The sequence below is a fragment of the Megalops cyprinoides genome, chromosome 24 (assembly GCF_013368585.1).
Source record: "Megalops cyprinoides isolate fMegCyp1 chromosome 24, fMegCyp1.pri, whole genome shotgun sequence".
In the NCBI taxonomy this organism is placed as follows: Eukaryota; Metazoa; Chordata; class Actinopteri; order Elopiformes; family Megalopidae; genus Megalops; species Megalops cyprinoides.
In genome coordinates, this window is record NC_050606.1 from 2040485 (window position 1) to 2062984 (window position 22500).

Genomic DNA, 22500 nt, shown 5'->3' on the forward strand with positions numbered 1-22500 from the left:
GGGAATAAGCCGACCTGGATGCCCCATGCATTCACCAGGAGTGACACGGGTCCCGACCCCTGGCTTCAGCCCACGCTGCTAACACCGAGCTAGCACTGGGACAGAATCACGTCGCAGCGCTTTGCATTTTGGGTAATATTCACACACAATGCAGACCCATACTAACCCTCCCTCCCTCCCTCTTCCCCTTCCTCCGACTCTCCTTTATCTCATCCTTTCAACCCTTTTATGTAAATGACATGCTTTGCATCTGTTCAGGAAATATAGCAATGACAGTAATAATCATCATTTCATCATCATCATAGCTTCATTATGATGAAGGATAAGGTCACTGGACAGACAGTGCAGTATGTGATGCCTTTATTTGCTAAGCACACAGTTTACACAGTGGTTATATCCACGATTCCCTCTGAGGGCCCGTCACCATTTCATTCATTAAATACAAAAAAACGGAAAAAAAAGTAATAGCCCACAGATAATTTTTTTTTTTGCCTTTTCACAATCTGACTCCGGGCACTGAGAACCCTTATCTGGGCTTTATATGGTGCATACTAAAGACATTTACATTTTCCATTTCTGAATACGCTGCTTTATTTAATAACAGGAAGGTGTGACATTTCCATTATCGACCTCACCTCTGTTATTATCCTCACATTCATCTGATTTGCCAGGCAGGTTTGATTTAACATGTAAAATGAAGCAATTAAATCGCCGTGGCTTTTGATCTCCTTATCTCGTTTATGGATTTTAAAAAAAAGGAAGAAGTTCTGACTTGATGCCTGTCTTGGTGCCCTGATCCTTTTTAAAAAGATTCAGTTATCCATGTTGCTGTCTCATCTGAAAGAGGTTAGCATGGATTTGCTCGGAGCTGAATAAACAGGACTCAAAGGCGTGTAAGAGTTTCAGAATCAGAGCCTGTTATGCTCAAACCTTTTTGCAACATTTTTTAAAATCATGGTTCTGTTATTTTAAGAGGAATTTTCAAAGGAGCTTTGAGGGTGATCTCAAAGCACTAGAAAATTCTCAATATTTACATTTCTGTTTGAATGTTCATTCAAGCGGAATGTTCCTTGCATGATCTTAGTTGAAAGGAGTGGCATTCATATAGCAATAGCATACGTGCTTTTAAAATTGAATTTGTCTAAGCACAGAGAAACAGCATAAAATTAGTGTTATAATATGTTATTGAAAGAACTAGAAGCCTGTATAAGACATGTATTAATGTGTAACTATGCTTAATAACAGAATACATACAAAACATTACATTAAATAATTGGCTTTTGGCAAATATTGTTATTCAAAGGGACTTAAATGGATTACAGTTTTTACACATTATTAATTTATACAGCTGGATATTTCCTGAAGCAATTGTGGGTTAAGTACCTTGCCCAAGGATACAACAGCAGTGCCCCAGTGGGCAATCGAACCAGCAACCTTTCGGTTACGAGTCCTGCTCCTCATCACTATGCTACACTGCCACCCCAAATCAAAATAAAACATTAAGCTCTGCAAGAAGGATTAAGGAAGCCTTCTAATTATATTTATCTCAGTATTGCCCACAGCAAACTGCTGTTGGATAACAATTAAAGTGATGTAATTATGTTTATTCAGAAACTCTGTTATCAGACACATTCCTTTATTGGAGAACCCATCTACAGTAAGTATTTTTTTTATATAGTTACACAGAGTTATTGCTATATTAAATGTTATTCAACTTCTCTCTTAGGTGATGCCATGTAAACTAACCCCCATATGATTGGTTGACAAGAAGTGGTATAAATACCCAGTGTGCACATGAGACCTGGGGGACAAAATGGTGGACAGCCAATGAAGCTGTCACAGCCACTGTTAGCTGAACATGTTGCTAGGTTGCGCTTAGCAAAAGAGGCAGCAGTGTGGCATAGTGGTAAGGAGAAGAACTCGTCAGCAAGATACTTAACCCAGAACTGCCTCTGCAAATATCCAGCTGTATAAATGGGTAACATGTAAAAAAAAAAAACTGTAACCTATCTAAGCCACTCTGGATAAGTGTGTCTGCTAAATGTCAATTAGGTAATGTAATTTGGTCTTGTTTTTAATTGTGTGGGTAAGAACAGATGACAATAAGAGGATGAAAATATGCCGCATGCTACAAAGGGGCTTAAAAGAGCACGGCGATGATTATAATGGCGATTATTATTATGAGGAGAGGTTGCTGGATGTCATAATCCGATTATGGCAGCGCGCAGAACCTCGTGGCAGGTGACAGATGAGCGGAGAGGAGTCGCGGAAAAAGAGACAGAGGTTGTGGTGCGGTGTCACACTAAGCGGCTGCCGTGATCCTGCAAACAGAAGCAAACAGAAGCAGCACAGCTTTCAGTATTTCAGTATGAAGGATTTCAAGGTCTTTCTCTCAGTGTGTGGCTGAAGGCAACGCGGCATGGACCTCATCAACATGGAGATCGGCCACAACATACAACAGCTGGGGAGATCAATTCATGCACATCCAACTACCAGACCTGCAGAAATTACAGTAAGGTTTCGACAGTTGCAATTACAGTTAGGTCCAGTTACACTATGGTGACCATCCGTGGTGTGCTTGCCAAGAAAATGCACTGAATTGTTTTTTTTTTTTCTTCCTTCAGTAGAGGAGTCTCAAAGCACCTCTCGATATCCCAGAATGCAACTGGATTTGTTGATTATGGCTCTGGAGATCAGAGCAGCTACTCACTCAGAGCTCAGAGAGCCAGTCGCAGCTGACATCTGGCTGCGATAACATCAGAAGACGCGTCACTCTCTTCAGGGTAGCATCATACGAGGCCCTCTTCCATTCTCACTTTTTATATTACTGATTAAATGCAGCAAAGGGTATGTCAGAAAAGTAAAAAAAAAAAAAGTCACAACACATCGTCCTCCGGTGTCCTTACGAGTAAACATGGTTTCTCTTCCCATCCTCGTTACGCTTAACGAGCACATTAAAGCCACATGTTCTCCCACACTTTCACGCTAAATTAGTCAGACCACGGCGCTTGCTCATACCAGTCCTTGACCTGTTACGGGAGACCTTGCCGTTAGCGTCGCAGAAAAGGTCTCGTTATCCGAGGCGGGCTCCTCTTAACCGCAGACCCTCCTCATTACTGTGCTGGCCTCGGAAGAAAGCGTGCAGCTTCTAAATCATATTAGCTGTTAACTACAGGGGGGAGTGAAATTAATTATGGATGATCTTTAACATGTAATGAAGTGCAAGCTGTTTTTCACGGCACCCCTGAAAAAAGGTATAGCTGCTATGACTGAGACAGAGAAACTTGGATCTGATGAATTGTAAAAGTTCTCTGGGTCTTGCAGTGGGGTTTGTGAACGGGAGGCAGAAACTGGCTTCATTCCTGCAATAAGGCCCAGATACCTGGGAGGGAAGGCAGACCATGTGAAATCCGCCTGACATGAAAGACCACACTTTCACAAATGGCTTCATACTGCTGAGGCCTCCTCAGAAGGAACGAGGGGCACTCTCACACAATCCTGCGCAAAGCAAGCCCTAATAAGCCAACTTTAATATAAAGGAAAAAGATGAGGCTACACACACACACACACATACACACACACACACACACACACACACACACACACACACGCGCACACACACACACACACACACACACACACATACACACACACACACACACACACACACACACACACACACACACATACACACACACACACACGCACACACACACACACACACACACACACACACACACACACACATATACATACACACACACACACACACACACACGCACACACACACACACACACACACATACACACACACACACACACACACGCACAATTCAATTCAATTAAATTCAATTGAATTGAACACACGCACACACACACACTAAACCACAAACACACACACACACACACACACACACACACACACACACATATACATACACACACACACACACACACACACACACGCACATGGTCACGCACAAATACATCCAGTCTCTCACCCATACAGATACACACAGAAAGGAGTCCTTAGATCCTGAAAAAAGTCTAAGTTTGTGTCTCATAGAAACACGGAGTATGGAGCACAGGGTCTTTGAAACAGGATTAACAGATGTTGATCCAAAGTCAGTCCATCTCTTTACACATCTAATTTAATTCCCATTTAGCACCACCAGAGGGCTACATCATAATAATTCTGTTTTAATTACCATGATGAAACCTCAAAGTTAAGGACATGCAATGTGTTAACCCTGAAAGACCTGCATCCTTTTTTTTTTTTTTGCAGATGGGATGTCAGGCAGACCAAAAAGAGTGCTGGGATTATTTTCTGGGCACCAGACTCTGAAGGACATACGAGCTTTCTGAAAAAAAGAGAGGGTAAGGGCAAGTACTGGTTCCGGATATCAAACATATAAGTTATGAAGAGAGACTTAGGACCCTTAATCTCTTTAGTTTCAGCAAAAGAAGACTCGGAGAGGATTTTACTTTTTAAGAGATTAATAAAGTAGACTATGGAGGCCATTCCAGGCTGGGTATAGGTAATTAGTGAGTCAAAGATAAATTTCACACTGACACTAGGAAGTATATCTTACACAGAGGGTTACTAATGCATGAAATAGCTTGCCAGTATTGGCAGCAGGAACAGATACCCGGTGAATGATACTCTCTGAAGGCAGAGCCACAATGCTAGTTGAGCCTGTCCTCCTCCTTAAACTTTGTATGATACACTCATTTCGTTGCTGGTTTGTGTTTTGACCACAGATACTCTGCATCTGTAATGTTTTCTTCTTAAATGTCATATTTATCGTCTGTATCGCATGCTACTGGTACAAGGTATTCAGATCCTCTGTAATTTCGCTAGTCTCCCTATGCAGAGGCACTTCCCACAGTCAGAGGGTATGTATGTCCAGAAAGGTCTGCACATCTCACAAGGTTCAAGGAGTACCTTTCTTTAGTTTCAATGAGAATTTTGGTCCGTATGTACAGTATGTAAGCATGCACTTTGCTTTGAGCTTTCCTTTGCTGTTTGTGTGTGTCTGCCTGTGTATATGTGTGAGTGTATGTGTGTGCGTGTGTGTGTGTGTGTGTATGATACTGAATGAGTATGATTTTGTGTGTGTGCATGGTGTGTGTGTGTGTGTGTGTGTGTATGAGACTGAATGAGTATGATTTTGTGTGTGTGCATGGTGTGTGTGTGTGTGTATGAGACTGAATGAGTATGATTTTGTGTGTGTGCATGGTGTGTGTGTGTGTGTGTGTGTGTGTGTGTATGTTGGTGTGTGTTTCTCTTGCTCCCAGCTTTGAAGGCTGTAATCTCAGCCCTGAAGAGCTGATTCTGTACATCAACTTCAATCTGAAATATTCCTTTGTGATTCAGAATGAAACTTTGTGAAAAAGGCTTTGAAGTTCTGCATGCTCTTCACCCATTCCAAACTAATACAAGATCAGCAAAGAGCAGTGGACAGCCATATACATCACAGCAGGCTGGGTACAGTAATAATAACATCTAATAATATTAATGATACTAGTTGTTGCTATTGTCAGTGCTCCGCCTCCTTAGCTGTCGAGTTTTTGTTTTTTCCTTTGCCCATGTGCTTTTGTTTTCCTTGTGTTTTAGTCCTGCCCCGCTCCCCGCCCGGTCTCCGCCCGCCTGATTGCCTGCCTGTCCGGTTCCCGACCTTGCCTGCTCCCGTTTTCCCGATCCTCGCTCTGCCCACGGACTGCCTTCCGGTTTTCGACCCTGCCCGTTTTCCGATATACGATTCTGCCTCACGATTCTGTCTAAGACGCTTGGAACCCGAAGCTCCCGTGGTCCGCGTCTGAGTCCCTGCCTGAGCCCTGACAGCTATAGATTTTTCAAAAACATAGCAACGCCTGCACCTTCCAACCCCAATGAGAGTAGAGGCGAAACTGCTGTGGGTAAGAGCATGCACTAAATGATGATAATGTAATGTAATATAATATTCACAGCCCGTCCTCTCTGTCCTCTTCCCAGCACACAGCCAGCAACACTGGCAGCAGGATGCTATTCATAGCTGACTGGCAACCTGACACCAGTGGCAAGCCGCTGGATCAACTTAATAATGTAACACCCAAATTCTGCACCCACAACTCCCACCTCCCCCTACCCCACCCCCCGATCAACTTTATAATCTAACACCCAAATTCTACACCCACAACTCCCATCCCTCCACTACCACCACTGGCACCCCCCCCCCCCCCACTACACATATACACACACACACACACACACACACACACACACACTTTCATCTCCCTCATTTGCATACACATTCTTTGGGTGGGGGGGTTTGGGAGTGGGGGGGGGGTGTCATCTTCTCTCCAGACAGTCATCACGTCTGGGCCAACTGGTTTGCCGATACGATAAAAATAACCATTGCACAGATGGGCCCAGGAAACCCTATAAAAAAAAAAAAAGCTGAGAGCACCCAAGGAGAACAGGGGCTGGAAAGTGAAAATTTAAAAAAACTTCTGCGATACACAGAATATGACACTTCGCAGGCTGGGCATCTGTCACAATGTCCTTTGGATAACAGCAGCTCCTCTAATGGCACCGGCACAAAGCGTTTGGAAGTATATGCTGCGTTCCCCATATATTTTTAGATACCAGAGTAGTTGTGCTTTATCTGTCCTTACTGGCAGTATGTATTTGGGGGTCTGAACAACAGTATGTGAGTTTTCATTTTTGTGTTCTATCCGGAGTGACTCACAGTGAATGTCATCAATATTGCGCTCACTAAAAAACTAAGTAAAATTGATTATGAACAGATAAGGCTCAGCGACCCAACTGGTGAGAAAGCAATTCTCCTTTGCGATCTCTGCTTTCTTTAAACCAGAGAGAGAAAAAAAAAAAAAAAAAAACACATGGTATTAAACACCATAAAACTGAGTGTATTGATCGAGAAATGCTTTTGAGCACCTGCTTCAAGATCATGGGAGTGATGACTGGTACAGACAGAAATGTCTGACTGCCTGCATCAGAGAGTTAAAAATATCAGCGTTTATTGATACTGTCGCTGTGAAGCGGTTTTTGATAGTCTCTGTTTTTGGGACGATGCCGAAAGGCTCCGTACTGCTGCTTAGTGACATGATGCAAAGCTATGCATTGCAGCCTTACAAATCAAACAAAACGAAGGAATAAAAATGCACGTTAAAACGTGCAAAATGCACAGTTAAGTACTAAAACAAACATTACAAACATTACAATGTACAGCCCAAAATATACGGCCAATTTCTTTAGCACAATCATATTATTTTAAGCATATAGTCTTGACAGCTAATGACTCTGCATATTTCTTGTGTTGCATTGGATTGCATATTTCCATATTCCTGCTTGCTGATTGTGCATGGTGTGTGCTAGCTCTGAGCACGGGAGTGCAGATAAAATGTGCTTCTTCCATCTCTGGCAGAGAACAGAGGCAGGACCCCATATGGCCGGCTCAGTCTGAACCCCCAGCCTGCAGGAGCCTAGCGCCGGTAATCAGACTCTGCTTCAGACGACGGTGGGGCTCTGGACCCTAAATCCTAGTCTCTGGCCATCTGGATCGCACCCGTGCGCATAATTAATCAAGCACACAGGTAATCAGCGCTCCTGTTTCTCGCTGCCGCTACATGTGCTACCTCCATCACCCCCGTGTGTCTGCCGGGTCCGTCTGGGAGCAGGATCACCGAAAAACACCCACTCGCAGGTTCCGGTGACATTTTTGGAAGGAATATATTACATTTCAGGGCTGATACCTCGGCTATGAGGTCTACATCACACTGTATCCTACTCTGGTTTGGATACGTTATTCCATGAGGAGTATAAATGTTTTATTCCAGTACACCAGTTGTTCAGGACATCAACCTCCAGTCTACGTTTTGTACATTGACTCTTCTGAACTCTGCATTATACAGCTATCCTCAGCAGAGTGGTTTTGCAAAGATATTGTAATTGCATTAATGAAGCAAAACTTCATTAAAACCATATCATGCACCAGCACCATTTTCTCTGTAAATGGAAACTCATCTTTTTATTGCATAAATGTATGTATTGTTCCAAAGGTACAAAATGTGTTACTTCCAAAATGACAATGAAAGAGCTAAATTGAATAGGTACAGACATTACAACAGAACACTAAACCCAACCAGTTTAAAATGGATAAGTAACACCTTCATAAGTGAGATATTTGATTGTCATCAAGTATTTTTAATATGACAAGATCTTACACTTATTATAAGCTGTGACGATCTGTCTTTAATATATTTGACAAAAAATATCAAATGTGAATAACTGAACGAGAGAGAAAAAAAAAATCACACCAGCATTACTTATATATACTTATACGCCACACATAAACTTGCTTCTTATTTCAGAGATGATCGTAATGTGGACACAGCCATCTTAAAACTGTTAGGGAGGAGCTGGACAGGGAGAGGACTTACATACACGACATCACAAAGGAGCATCCGGCCCATTGTGTTGTCACGAGGGTGTACAGCCAATCACAGTGCGCCAGGCCCTGGTCTCTCGGGTTTCACCCCAGGCAGGTGTGATAACTTTATTAGACCACTGTCACAGACCCGAATGCACCCGACAGTGGTTTCTACAGCTCCAATCATGCACCTCTGCATTCGGAGGGAAAACAGAAGAGGCGGTGCTCTGTCTTAATCACATGTAGAGCAGGCCTCTGATAAAGAGCAGAGGGAAGGGGAAATGGGTTTATTTTGACAAATTAAACCTCAAATGGCTGCATTCAGCTGATAATGCTGACACAAGCATGGAAGCTGCTGTGAGGTGATTTATTGAATTAAGTTGTCTTGGGCTGTAGAATGCGGCATTTTTATTTATTTTTTTTTTTAATTTATTTCTGATGAAACAGATCTGTAACTTACTGCATCTAAGCACTTTGCTGTGGAAACTGAGATCACGGGGGAAAATAGCTTCTTTCCAAGTTCTAAAACTATATTGATCACAATGATAAGTGTAGATATTAGATTTAGCTAAAAACAAAGGACAAAGTAAGCAATGACATATGAAGTTACAAATGAAAAAGAATTGCAGGTATCTATAAAAAAGTTTGCTGTCACTGAAGGCTTGTACGTTGGCAGAGTGATGGATGTCCATATTGCTGTAGATAGAGTTTTGTTTCCAAAAGATGAATTTCTGAGCAAACAGTCCGGAACACATACAGTACCGTTGCACAGGTGAGTCATGTCAAGATTACAATTTATCAACAAGTCATTTTTTCCTGAACACATTTTCCGTAGAGATGATCTGACATTTTTAAAAGAGAAAGTCAGCAACGATGTCATTTTAAAAAGATGCTGTAATGTCATTTTATGGTCTGTATTTCTTTTTTTTTTCCAGATGAACTGTCATACCATGGTTTTCTGTCATCCTTCAACAGCTTGTAAACCGAGTCAAAATCAGGTTTGGAGTCACTGACAGAGGCAGCTCTGAAAATGTGTTTAAAACAGCTTGTAAACCGGGTCAAAATCGGGTTTGGAGTCACTGACAGAGGCGGCTCTGAAAATGTGCTTAATAATGGTAAACTCTACAGAAGAACCCACCCCCATTCCACCCCCCCCCCCAGCACACACAAACACACACACACACACACACACACACGCGCGCACACACACACACTGAAAAAGCTACTTGATGTAATTTGCACCTGCAGAACTCTGAGCATTAGCATAGCACTGTGGAATTTGTAAACAGTGTTTTGTGGGATTTGTGTTTATGTGCATGTTACGAACCAACGGCCAAAGGATTACTGCTTATTGATTATTTGTATAAAATTATGCACCCCAAATAGCATTCCAACAGTGTTAATTTCCAGATAATTACATTACAGCTTAGAAAGTCTGCAAATGCCAGGAATGCATGCCCGCATTAACCAATTGTGCTGAAACAAACACAGTGAAATTTTCAAGCAGAAGCTAACAGATTCATAGAAGATTCAAACAGCAGAGTGGGCAGAGGAGCAACCTAACCTCAACCCCTCAAATACCTAGCATTGGTAAGAAAATTCAGACAACATTAAATAGCTGTTTAATCCCCTAGCACAATTCACCTTTTGCGTCCCCGCCTCTCAGGCTGAGAGACTCCTCTGCTCAGCCACAGAAGATTACAGATTACAGTGAGTGAACTTGTTAAACTGTTCTGTCAGTTTCAGATGCACAATATGAACACAAATGAGAGCAGTGACATGAGGAGCCACAGATTATATACTGGAGGCTGGCAGCCTTCCAGGAGGGTCTGGCCATTTCAGGACACCCCCTCTGCCTGGGTTCCAGCCCCGGCCCTCCTCCATATCCTTAGGAATGCATTATAATATTATATATTCCATATATTCCAAATGGAATGTGAAGGGAAGCCCAAGGACCAGGCTGGCTACCTTCCAGCAGCCCTCTGCTCCCAAGAGCTGTTCTCACCTTGACACGGACAACATTTTGTCGGTGGCTGAGTCTAGGTCGTGTGTCTGTGTGTTTTCGCATGTGCATGCATGTTTGCATATCTGAGTGTGAGTGCGTGCGTGCGTGCGTGAGTGCGTGCGCGCGTGCGTGCGTGTGTGTGTGTGTGTGTGTGCACGTGTGTGTGTGTGTGTGTGTGTGTGTGTGTGTGTGTGTGTGTCTGTATAACAGAAGCGAGATATTAACAAAGACGCTCCATTTACAGAGCAGCAGCAGTCCCCTTGTTTGGTTCGGTTTTTGGCCAGGACTCAGATATTGATCGGGTGGCAGTGAAGCAGCAGAGACAGGCAAGGCTGGGCACCCATAATTTCAGAGGCGGGGGCTTCCATTATTTAATTACCTCCCTCATGAGGGACCTCACCCCCCCTCTGCCTCCCCGCAGCGAAGCCTCGGACAGCGAGGAGAAGCAGAGCCGCAATCTCTCCTCCCTCTCTTTCTCACTTCTCCACGTGTAATTTACTCTGAGGCCTGACTCCGCTCAGCACTGCGCCTCTGAAAGGCTCTTTCAGCGTGAGTAATAGCTCCAGTAATGGGATTTACCAGCAAAAGCGCTGTTAAAAAATGAAGGGGCGCAAATGCTGTGTCACGCACAAAAGAATATCGATTCGATAAATGGGGCCGTAACAGGAGAGACTCGTGCCATTTCCCAACACTTTTCGGCATTGAGGCATATCTGTATTTTAACAGCATAGCATATGGTGTGTTATTTTCTTAACATCAAGGTGATGGAAGTTTGGCTCCCTTCCTCGCTGGCGTAGGGAGAGCGTTGCATAAGAAGACATAAAAGTATATTTCTGAGAAAAGGCTGTTCAGCCTGTCCAAGCTGGCATTTTTTTCCTGTAACTTTGAGTGAATATAAGCCCCTCCCACCTCAGTACCCCTCTCTGGAAATTAATACACAAGCATGTATATAATGGACATGGGCGAATGAACAAACTGAAGGAGAACATGAAATGTATACTGCACATATTTATATATACACACATACACATATTTATATATACACACATACACATATTTATATATACACACATACACATATTTATATATACACACGTACACATATTTATATATACACACATACACATATTTATATATACACACACACACATATTTATATATACACACACACACACAGACGCACACATGCACACACTATATATACAGTATATACACATGCTACTGATGTCCTTTTCAAGAAAAAAAAAATATATGGTCACCTCCCATATCACAGTCAGCTGCGGTGGTGGATTCTGGCCTGTAATCCAATCCTGGGGGACAGACGCTCGCTCAGAAACGAGGTCAGGGGAAATCCACTTCCCCTTGAAAGAGCGTTTTAGTTCATGTAGAAACTGCGAGAGGAACATGTCAGGCACGTCTTCGTTGAAATGATCAGTGCGTTCACTCACGTTCCGCTCGGGATACATGACAGGCTAGTTACAAGAGGCGCGCATCTGTTGACCGCAAATAAATAGACACGGTGCTCCACTTACAGTTTTTGCGATTGTGTGAACAGACGCGCTCCATGTGTTGTATCAATTGAGACAAAAATGATTATACATTTCTAATGCATAGCTTCCGATATATTGCACCCGTAAGAAAAGCGGTAAAGTTCACCCATGCTACAGGAAAAGCCGGGTGATTAAATTCGGTCCCGGCTCCTGGGGACGGGCAGAGCGCTCTCTGTTCTGATTTGTAACAGACAAACACTGACATTCAGAGCTGCAACAGGACAGGAGCTGCAGTGTTTCTCCCCTCTGAGTCATCAGTCATTACGTTCTTTTGTCTGAAGCTCCTTCAGCAATTTACCATTTACTCAAAGAACCCCTATAAATCTCTGTGACAGATGTCTGGAGAGGTGCTCTGCACATATAACATAAGAATCAGCCTAGACCGCATACAAAATGAAGGGCCTAGCTGGCACCTTCATTACAAGCCTCAACTTTGTATGTTCTCTCTTTCCCTATATGAAGCTTCATAGTCTTCAATTTGTACCTTCAAGGAAGGTAAACTTTTTTTTTTTTTTATTATTATTAATAGCAGGCATGGAAGCCATATTTGATCATATTTAATAGTCGAACCAATGTAGGATTCCGAGTTACCAAGTTCAAAATAAAGTTCAGTGAAAAAGAAACTTCAAAATATGCTGAAGTGTGTTTTTGACCAATCAATTGTTCAATCAGTGGATCAGAGGGAAAATGGAATAGCCTTTAGTACGACACCAATAAAATCATACCGCCACAGTTTGCTTTGTACAGCACGATAAAAAAAAGAAAATGAATGGGCAATCATTGCTGGATTTTTCAAAATGATATTCTCTAACGTCCCGTTATCTGGCATATAACTCAAACCTGAGGGAGTACTTTGGAAACAGGCTCCAATCCAATCTGCCTGGCTGCCCTCCAGCCTGCCGCTGTCACCGAACATACTTTTTGTAAATGCCAAGCAACATTTGCTCTGTCGCCTCCTGTATTGAAAGACTAGAGCAGTCCTCTCTGATACATCTACAAGCGAAGATGCCACATGTCCCCGGCCTGACACATTAATGCTTTTAATACATATGGTGTGACACACATACACACACACACACACATCCATACATACATACAGACACACACACACATACATAAACACACACACTACCACACACACGCGCATACACAACACAGACACACAGATTCACTTCCTTTTGGTTTCTGCCTCAAATCCTTTAGATTAGGGAGGTCATACATGATTCTGGAGAGGCACTAGTCTATGGTCTCACCATTCCATATCGCCGAAAGGTCACATTAAACAAAACAAATAAAAAGCAAGTTTACTTTTATTTTTTTTCTTTCAAGGGAGTGGTTCACACACACACACACACACACACACACACACACACACACAAAGTGTACCCTAAAAATGCAACAAATACATGTAAACACCAGCATTTCCAAGACAAGTGTTTCCAACACTAGAATATCCAATACGACCATAACATGGTACCATTCCCATATAAAACATGCAAAACACATGCAAAACAGAACGTAATACCCAGCCTCAGAGAAATAGGCTGATAGGCTAAAATAGGCATAACAGATGCAATACATTTACTTGCAATTTATTCTCCTCTTCAACCACACTGATAGCTGTGATTAGCTGATGACTCATATGCGTCTTCGCCAATGCAATTCCCACAATGCCCTGCGGTGAAACATATATTGCATGTAAGATGATATTTAGCTGACCTGGATGACTTGCTGAGAGATCAAAAAATGTCGAAATGAGAAAAGGACTGAATAGATCAGTGAATATATAAAGCTTAGCATACAGGGCTCTCCAGGGGTAAGGCCTGGCATGGAGCTTAGCGGAGAGACGGGCACTGTGACAGCACTGAGATTTGGCATACAGACTGGCATGGGGATGGCGCTGAGATTTGGCACTGCGATTGGGACAGAGACTGGCATAGAGAGGGCACCGAGATAGACATCATGTTGTGACAGCGTGTCAGTATGTCTGAATCTTCATATCCTGACGGACTATCTGAAGTCTCGTGTCATGATGGTCTTCTTGAAGTTGTTGTAAGCACATTGTCTACTATTGATGCAAAACTTGCAAAACCGGGGGCAGATGTGTGTGTGTGTGTGTGTGTGTGTGTGTGTGTGTGTGTGTCACTACTTTCTCACTCATAGGAAAACCGAATTGTTGGTTGAACACATCAATTTGAAAGATGTTAAATATCCTGTAATTTAAGTGGGAAATAAAAATGAATGTTAAAATGATGAAACAAACAGTATTAACTACATAAACTATTATTAATGATACAGCAGACATTCGATATGAAGTAATGTTAAAAACAATGGAAACACTAGTTTTTAATAAGAAAGGAGGACTGAATTTATCCCTATCACACTTCACTTCAGAGACAACAGGGTCAACTGTGAGAACGGAACCACAATAGTTAAATAATACTTTTTTATAAATGAAAAAATCAGCACTGGAAGATTTCCCCAAAGGCTATATTAACACATGGGTTTTTCATGGAACTGAGGAGAAGATTAACTCTATGGAAATAGAAATACTGTATATGCAAATAAAAAAAGAGAGATTTAAGACTTTTGGACCCCCACTGTTATCCCATTTTACCCACAGTGTTGACAGTTATTTTAAATATACGATCTCTGCGGAATTGTAATCTGCGAGCCACATTCAGTGTAGATATGCTTTTTTGGTGGGTGGCTTTGGTGAATTTACGGAGCAAACGCATTAAGGATAACAGGAAGAACGAGTGCTCTTCTCTCTGATTATTTCCTGAGGATGTGCCAAAAAAAGGAGCCAGGATCAGCACTCTGGTTTGAAAGGACAGTTGTGAGCAACACCATGCATTAACACAGGGTCAAACCCACCTGGCGTGCAATTTCGAGAGATGGCGGCTTTGGGCTCTCAGAAACGACCCAGCACATTTTTGTTTGGAAACTCACTGAGTGTTGGGAGGAAGCAGACGGGGAACAGACCTGTGGGAGCAGGACTATGGGAATCTTTTGACTGGAGGGTTCAAGCTTGATGGAACATGTGGGATTCTCTCATGACCATGATCACAGCCCCTCAGAGCATCTTTTCATTCCGCTGAAACAGTTCACTGATTGCTGGCCGTTTGCTTATAACTACTTTGATTTCCACTTGAACGTGAACGTCATGTCATGTTGAGACTCAGTTCGGATACCCCAAAACAAACTGTGTCGTCAACGACCCCAAACTTGAAGTGTCACCAGGACGCTGTAAGAAATCTGATTGAAGTCAAGATCTGGGAGGGAAAACAAACACATGCTAGCTACTACCATTAATAGATTCCCATGAAAATGTGTCCCGATTTGAAGTGATTTCAAAACAACAAATGAATATTAATTCCAGGACTGTCTGCCAAAGCAAGCCGGGGAGGGAGTTGTTGCGGATTTATTGACAGCAGACTGATTAAATTAATTTCAGTTGCTGAGGATGAAACAATTTATTGATCTATGATATTCATTGCCAGAATTACCAGATTTTTTTTTCTTCCCCAGATAAAGAATAATACCAATTTTCCTGAAAACAGTCCCCTAAATTTACATTCCACAGCTCATGAAACATGAAAAAGAGAAAATGAAATATGAAAATGAACAGAGCAATATATAAACCATATAACAACATGGCATCATGACTAGGTATGTTGTCTTATCTCATACAAATTTACAGTGACAGTTTCAAATTGGTTGTGAGATCAATTTGTATGTAAATTCAAGCTGAACACATTAAACCTTTGACTCTGTGAAATGTACAGCAGAGGCTGGTCAGCTAAGCGCCTAACCCTGACTGTATTTTATGGAGTATACGGGCCTATTGCAAATACTTGGACAGAACTGAATGCTAGTCATTGATGTGTGACAGTGCTGAAAAAATAGTGCTGAACAAATTGTACAAGATATACACCATATACTCTAAACTTTAATATCAGGGAAGGAAAAAAGAAAAATAAAGGTGCCGACGTTTTAAAAGATCAATTCAGAGCTGCATTGTGAGGAATACATCAAAGGGAACAGGGATAGTAAACACAGGCTGAAAAACGACAGGGAAACGAGGAGGCGCAGCGGAGAGAGGATTCAGTCCAGCGATGGCAGCGCAGAGCCGAGGGTTTGGCTGCGGCCCAGGGACAGAGCGGTGGTCGCCGGGTACGAGCCCTCAGTCTCTAATCCCCTCAGCGATGTGGGCGAGCCATGTGCGAGAGAGCGAGAGAGAGAGAGAGAGAGAGAGAGAGAGGAGGCCCTGTGACAGCGTGTACCTCATACCGCATGGCTGGGGATGGGGTCAGTCTCCACACACTCACATACAGAATGCGAAAAAGGGGAGTGATAAATCTGAATCTCTCCCTCCCTCCCTCTCTGTCTCTCTCTGTCTCTCTCTGTCTCTCTCTCTCTCTCCCTCTCTCTCTCTCCTTCTGCCTCTCTCTTTCCCTCTCCCTCTCTCTCTCTCTCTCTCTCTCATCTGTGTCTGTGTGTACTTGTCTCTTTCTCCTGGTCTCCTTCACTCCTGTTTTCCAGAACATTAATCTCTTTTTCTCTTTTTCTGTCTTGTTCTCTCTCCTCTGTCTGTCATCTGTGTCTGTGTGCACAAGTCTTTTTCTCCTCGTCTCCATCAGTCCTGTTTTCCGCAGAAGGTTAATCTCTTTTTCTGTCTTGTACGTTAATCTCTTTCTTTCTCTTTTTCTGTCGTGTTCTCTCTATTCCTCCCTCTCTCCTAATTCTCTCTCTCTTTCTCTCTCCCTCTCTGTCTTGTTCTCTTTCCTCTCTTTTTCTCTTTCTTCCTCTCCTGTGTCTCTCTCTCTCTATCTTTCTCTCTCTCTGTAATTGGCTGGAGGTGGCATCATGGCCATGCCCTGTTAAACTGTATCTGTCAATCACCGACAGCGTCTTGGCCAGAGCGTGGGCAAGCTGAGGCCCCCGAGCATCGGCACAGGCCCAGAGCTGGGCACTAACCCCCGACCTTCAGCATCGTCGGACATGGTGCTCCTGGCAGGAACCGTGCGGCCTCTCCCACCGCCAGAACGCCCGGGTCCCTGGAACAGGACAGTGACTCATTCCGTCTAACTGCAGGGGAGGGCTGCATCCTCGCTAACGAGCTCATTAAACCAATTAGCCACGGGCTCTAACGAGCTGGCCACGGCAGCAGGGGCTCCAGACTACCTTCCGTCCTCTTCCCCGGCGCTTTGGCAGGCAGCGCAGAGGGGCATTCTGGGAAAAACAAAAAGCCAAAGCGCTTCTGCCAGGATGCGGGATTTGAGGGATGCACCGACAGGGCTGGAGCAAGTGATGCAGGCGGCCACTCCACTGAGTAGGGCGTGGGGGGGGGGGGGGGGGGGGGGCGGGGGCGCAGAGAGTCAGGTCAGAGCAAAGGAAAAGCCCAGTACTAACAAGCCCAAGCCAGGCCGAGCGGATGCTGCTGAGGGAGGGAGAGAGGTGGGGGGGGAGAGAGGGAGCGAGTGAGAGAGAGAGAGACAGAGAGAGAGAGAGAGAGAGAGAGAGAGAGAGAGAGACAGAGAGAGAGAGAGAGAGAGAGAGAAAGAATTTTTGTTTTCCAACACTTAACCCTCAGCTTTTCTTTAAAGCAAGTTGCATGGGCTGGACTGCAGGGGAAATGCATGTTGCATCTGTCCCAATCGTTCTTTTTTCATTTTCATTCTCACGTCTGACGTTACAGACAAGTCTGTCACAGACTGCCACATCACGCCCCTGCCTTTCAGAGGAGAGAATAAGCAGGTGAATGGAGCAGGGAACACAGCACCATGCACACATGCACACGTCCTCACCATTTCATCTAAAGGACAGTACATCCCCACACAATCAATTATGCACCTCTTTAGAGCCCGGGAGGGACTGGTGCTGAACGCACACATTTATACACTTTATAGCATGCAAAGGCTTTTGTCCAGTGTCACTCAAGGGGCGTTTGTTCCCGCAGTAATTTTCCTCAGTGGTAAATTGCAGTGTTTCCATCTGTCTATACATGCTGTCTCAGTTTCCATTTGCAATGCTGACAGTGTTCCTCCCTGATTCTCCTGCCTCTCTCTTTCTGTCTTGGTCAAGAAGGTATTCAGATGCACATAGAATTGAGAGTGACAACCCCCCCCCCCCCCCACACACACACACACACACACACACACACACACACACATACACAAACACATACAGCATTATGGCTGTAGCAGTGGGGCTGGAAAACAGTGAATAATAATAAGTGATTTAGTCAAAAAATTGTGTTACACATGCTGTGTTCTCTTTTGAGTGACTTTGCCCTCAGGCCTTAATTACACACACCAGAAAAGAGAAAACCTGGCTGCGTCTGCATGTGGGCCAATCAAATCCTGTCAAAAAGCAGTTCTGACTCTGTGACCCCCCCCCCCCCACCCCCCCCTCCGAACACCTTCTCTGGCAGGACAGTTGGTCAGCTGACCCTGAAATAACACATCCCTTTTTTCACAGAGATATGACTGTCAGGTTGAAATCACTCACATACACACACACACACACGCTCTGAAGGTCACATGCTTCAGGTGTAAGTTAATTAGAAATGATGAAGTAGGCGGACTCTTAATTAAAGTGGACATCCAAGCTGAGGAAACACGCTTAATCAAGTCACATCAATTTGGGAGGTAACGCATGAAGAAAAATACCAACTGTGACTAATAAACCACAGTGAGAAGAAGACAACAGGTCGACGGCATCTGTGAAACTGACGCGGTTGACCCGGGAGCCTGCGCAGTGTGTGATTGAAACACGGCTAATCGATGAGAACTTCTGTAATTACACTGCACAAGTTGCCTTGTAATTACTGTGTCATTAGAGCGTTGTCTCGTGATTCAATATAACTCACATAATTAGATATAACAAGTACGTACAAGGCTGCGGAGGCCTCTCGCTAACGTGAACTGCAATTCAGATCTGTTATTGATTAAACACAGTGAGGTTTTTTTCTTAGCCACTGTCCTGCTTACATCACATGAGCTCAGAACATGAACAATCACTCACTGTTTTATATTATTTTATTTTTTATTATGCTTTATAGCTCTCTTTGCGGTCAGGTTGCCATAGGATGAGTCAGAGTGCAGTATGTTCAGAAGAAACCAAAGAGAATGGAGCTCATGAGAATGAGAATGGAGCCCCTAATAGGGATCGAGATATCCTGTAAATATGTGGGAAACACCAGTGTAACTGTATATATATATATATATATATATATATATATATATATATACATATATATATATATATATATATATATATATATATATATATGTATTACTTATTTTAGGTTTGTATTTTGTCTATGTACATCTATTGTATGCAAGGCTGCATATTTTGTGAGTCCTGTTCACTGGTGGTTTCATAAAGCTGGTCGTTGGACTTTTGCCTTGGTGCCATCGTTCAAAAAAAATAAATAAAATAAAATAATACACAAGTAAATTAAACTAACCGCCACTGCGGCTCCAGTGGCTGTGGAGCCCGGAAGGAAGCTGGCCCGAGAGGACATCCCCAATGTCGGTAAACTCACCTTTGCGCCTCACTTTTGGTTTGGTTTGTTTGTTTCACACATTCAAACAACACACAATTAGGATACACCAGCTTTCTCATTTACAACCACGATCATCATTTCTTTTTGTGCCAAGGGATAGCTATATCGGAACAAATGGGGGCTGGTGTCTGGGATGCTGTCCCCAGGGATTAACTTTTAGGCTGTTGGAGCAGAGTTGTTACGATTTTGTGTTGTCTGCTTAAGGATATACCTCTGTCTTGCTGTATGCATTCAGGTTGTTGCCCTGGCTTGAGAGCGTGCTGGTTTTGCATTTTTATGTCCGTGGGCTTTGAAGCTGGCAAGCTAGTTTGGCCAGTTGAGTTTGTACTGCTGGAAAAAATGACTGAATCTGAACCAGGGTGTCCAACATATTGCACAAAATGGACAGTGCCAGTACAGATGCATTATCGGGGTCCTTGGATTTGGAATCGGGGCAGGATTGTATATATACTGTATGTCAGGGCATTTTTTGGTGGAGAGATATGTTAAGGTTAAGGTTACACACTCCTCAAGCATGTGATTTGGTTTTATTTGGCATATGCTGCAGCGTCACTACACAATTTGAGGCAGCCTTCCTGTTGTCATCTTGACCTTTTTTTTTTATTATTCAGACCACTCAAATAAGCCCATATCTCAGTCTGAAGTGGCATTGCTGGTATTGCAGTCACTTCTGTCTTAGCGGTATCTACATGCCTCAGACACACACGCACTCATCCATTTTTTCTCGTGCAGGGGCCTGGAAATAAATAATGAAGAATGAAAAGGGAGTAAATATCCACACACTGTTGTCAAGTGTGATTTATTTTGTCACGCTGTGAGCGAAGGTGACAGCGTTCTGACTGTTGCCTGGTCTTCATCAGCTGAAGGCCATCATGCGAGCGTGCCCGTATGAATAGACGATCGGAGAAAGATTAGCAAGCATTTCCCACACCGCCATTAGCGGGTAATTGTGAATATTTTGAAGTGAAACCATTGTGCGGTCGATAAAGTGTAAGTATAAGAGAAGATGCAAGAAGTATGCTTTGCATCATGTGTCACTGCAAGCAGTATTCTCTGATCGCCTTGACTACCAGACAACTGTCATAATATTACTGTGTGGTGCAATGTTATTTTATTATTAACATGATGCTAGTTAAAAAGTGTACACCATAAGAGAATCATTTTTTCTTTCTACATTAAAAATAAAAATTTCTCTCACTCGCTCTTGCTACTTTTCTGTTTCCTCCCTTCCTCTCTCTCTCTCAACGCACGGTCTGCCGAGAGGATTAGCGCGTGTTTCACGGGGGCCTGCGGTACCATCTGGAGTCAGGATAGCGGTATGTGAGCGGGAGATTTACATGTCTGCGCAGCTACAATCTCATCAGGGCCCCTGCGTTTGGTTTAATTTCTCAATTAAAAACAGCATCAACGGCGACTGCAACGATGATGGCAGTGAATTGGGGGGAGGGGGCACCGGCGTGAAAAATAAAGCGCGTCCCCCCCGATAGCTCGCTGCGCACTTAGCGCACGCTGTGCTTCAGCTGGTCGGGTGATTAATGTGCCCGATGATGAAGGACCCCGTTTCGCTCGCTAATGGCGGGGGCCTAAACATGGAAAACACAGTTTAATATTACGGTTTAGCCATAACCGCTCATTACTCAGAGCGCGTCACAGGGAGAGTACACGTTCCATGTAGCGAGGCGCTTCACCCTCTCTGTGAGAAAATGTTTCTCCTTGGTGCAGAACAGAGCTGATGAGTTTTCTTTCAGCATCAAGTGCTGTAGCTGAAGATGAATAAGGTGACTTCATGTTTTGTTTGGAGAAATAATACAAACATGATAAGTCACATTAGCACTGAAACACGAGAGAGCCGTGCACTGGTGAAAGCAGGGACTGCGTTCTGAATGCCCCGTCACGTGGTCGCTCATCCACCCATTCAGAGGGTGAAGGCTATTTTCAAGATCAGGGCTGCTAAATGAGAAAGAGAGAAAAATAGCATTTTTCTATTATTAATCAAATTTTCTATTCCCTGTTGTCATGAGAACAATAAATCAAGGTCACAGCTCAATACACTATATAAAATCTGACTTGCGCACTTTAAGATTCAAAGACTAGCTGGCAGATAATACAGAGACATTTGGGGAATATAATGAATAGAATTCAAAATGCGTATTAAAAAGTGTTTTGTGACATTGCTAGAAAAGGAATGTGTAAGTGTTTGGCAGGAAAACTTAATGAAGTTGCTTGCCTTTGGCCTGCGTTGACGCTCTCAGTGTATCTGCTACATCCCGGAGGCTGCGATAATTAATGACTGGGTTTTGGCCTTGAATTGCAGGTCAACCTGTACATTAGAGTTCACCCTGAGGGCCTGTCCACCACACAGCTGAGACCGGCAGAGTGGCGAGCGCCGAGTTTTCAGCGGCAAGACCGCGGCAGCGCCACAAGGCTCACCTGGCAGCGGAGCTCCGGGTCCGAGCGGAAAAGCCCACCTGCAGACACAGGAAGAGCAGGTGGGCTGGACTGTACTACCGGCACCCCCTACAGGACAGAGTAGACACCACAGCGCTACCTAAAGTGTAAGAGGAATGGCTGCTTACTGTATCTGTTCATAAGCAGAGGGGGTGGGGGGAAATGTCATTTCATTGCCCTAAGAAGGTTCTAAATCCTATTTTGCAGTCTGTGCCCCCCCCGATATCCCCCCCCCCGGTCTCCTCCTACACCCGGCAAATCCCACCAATCACTGCTAATTAGTCTTTCTTCATCTGCTGTCTGCCCTGAGCAATATATTGTTATAGTGTGTGTAACACTTATTTATTTATTTATTGCACAGGTCTTGAGAATCTTTTTGATCGTCTTTGTGACATCTCTCAGGCTCCTGGAAATTTATTCTCAACAGTCTTTCTTTCGACAGCCCCCTCTTTGGGTAGCACGCCTCTGACTTCTGTCCAATTACAGAGT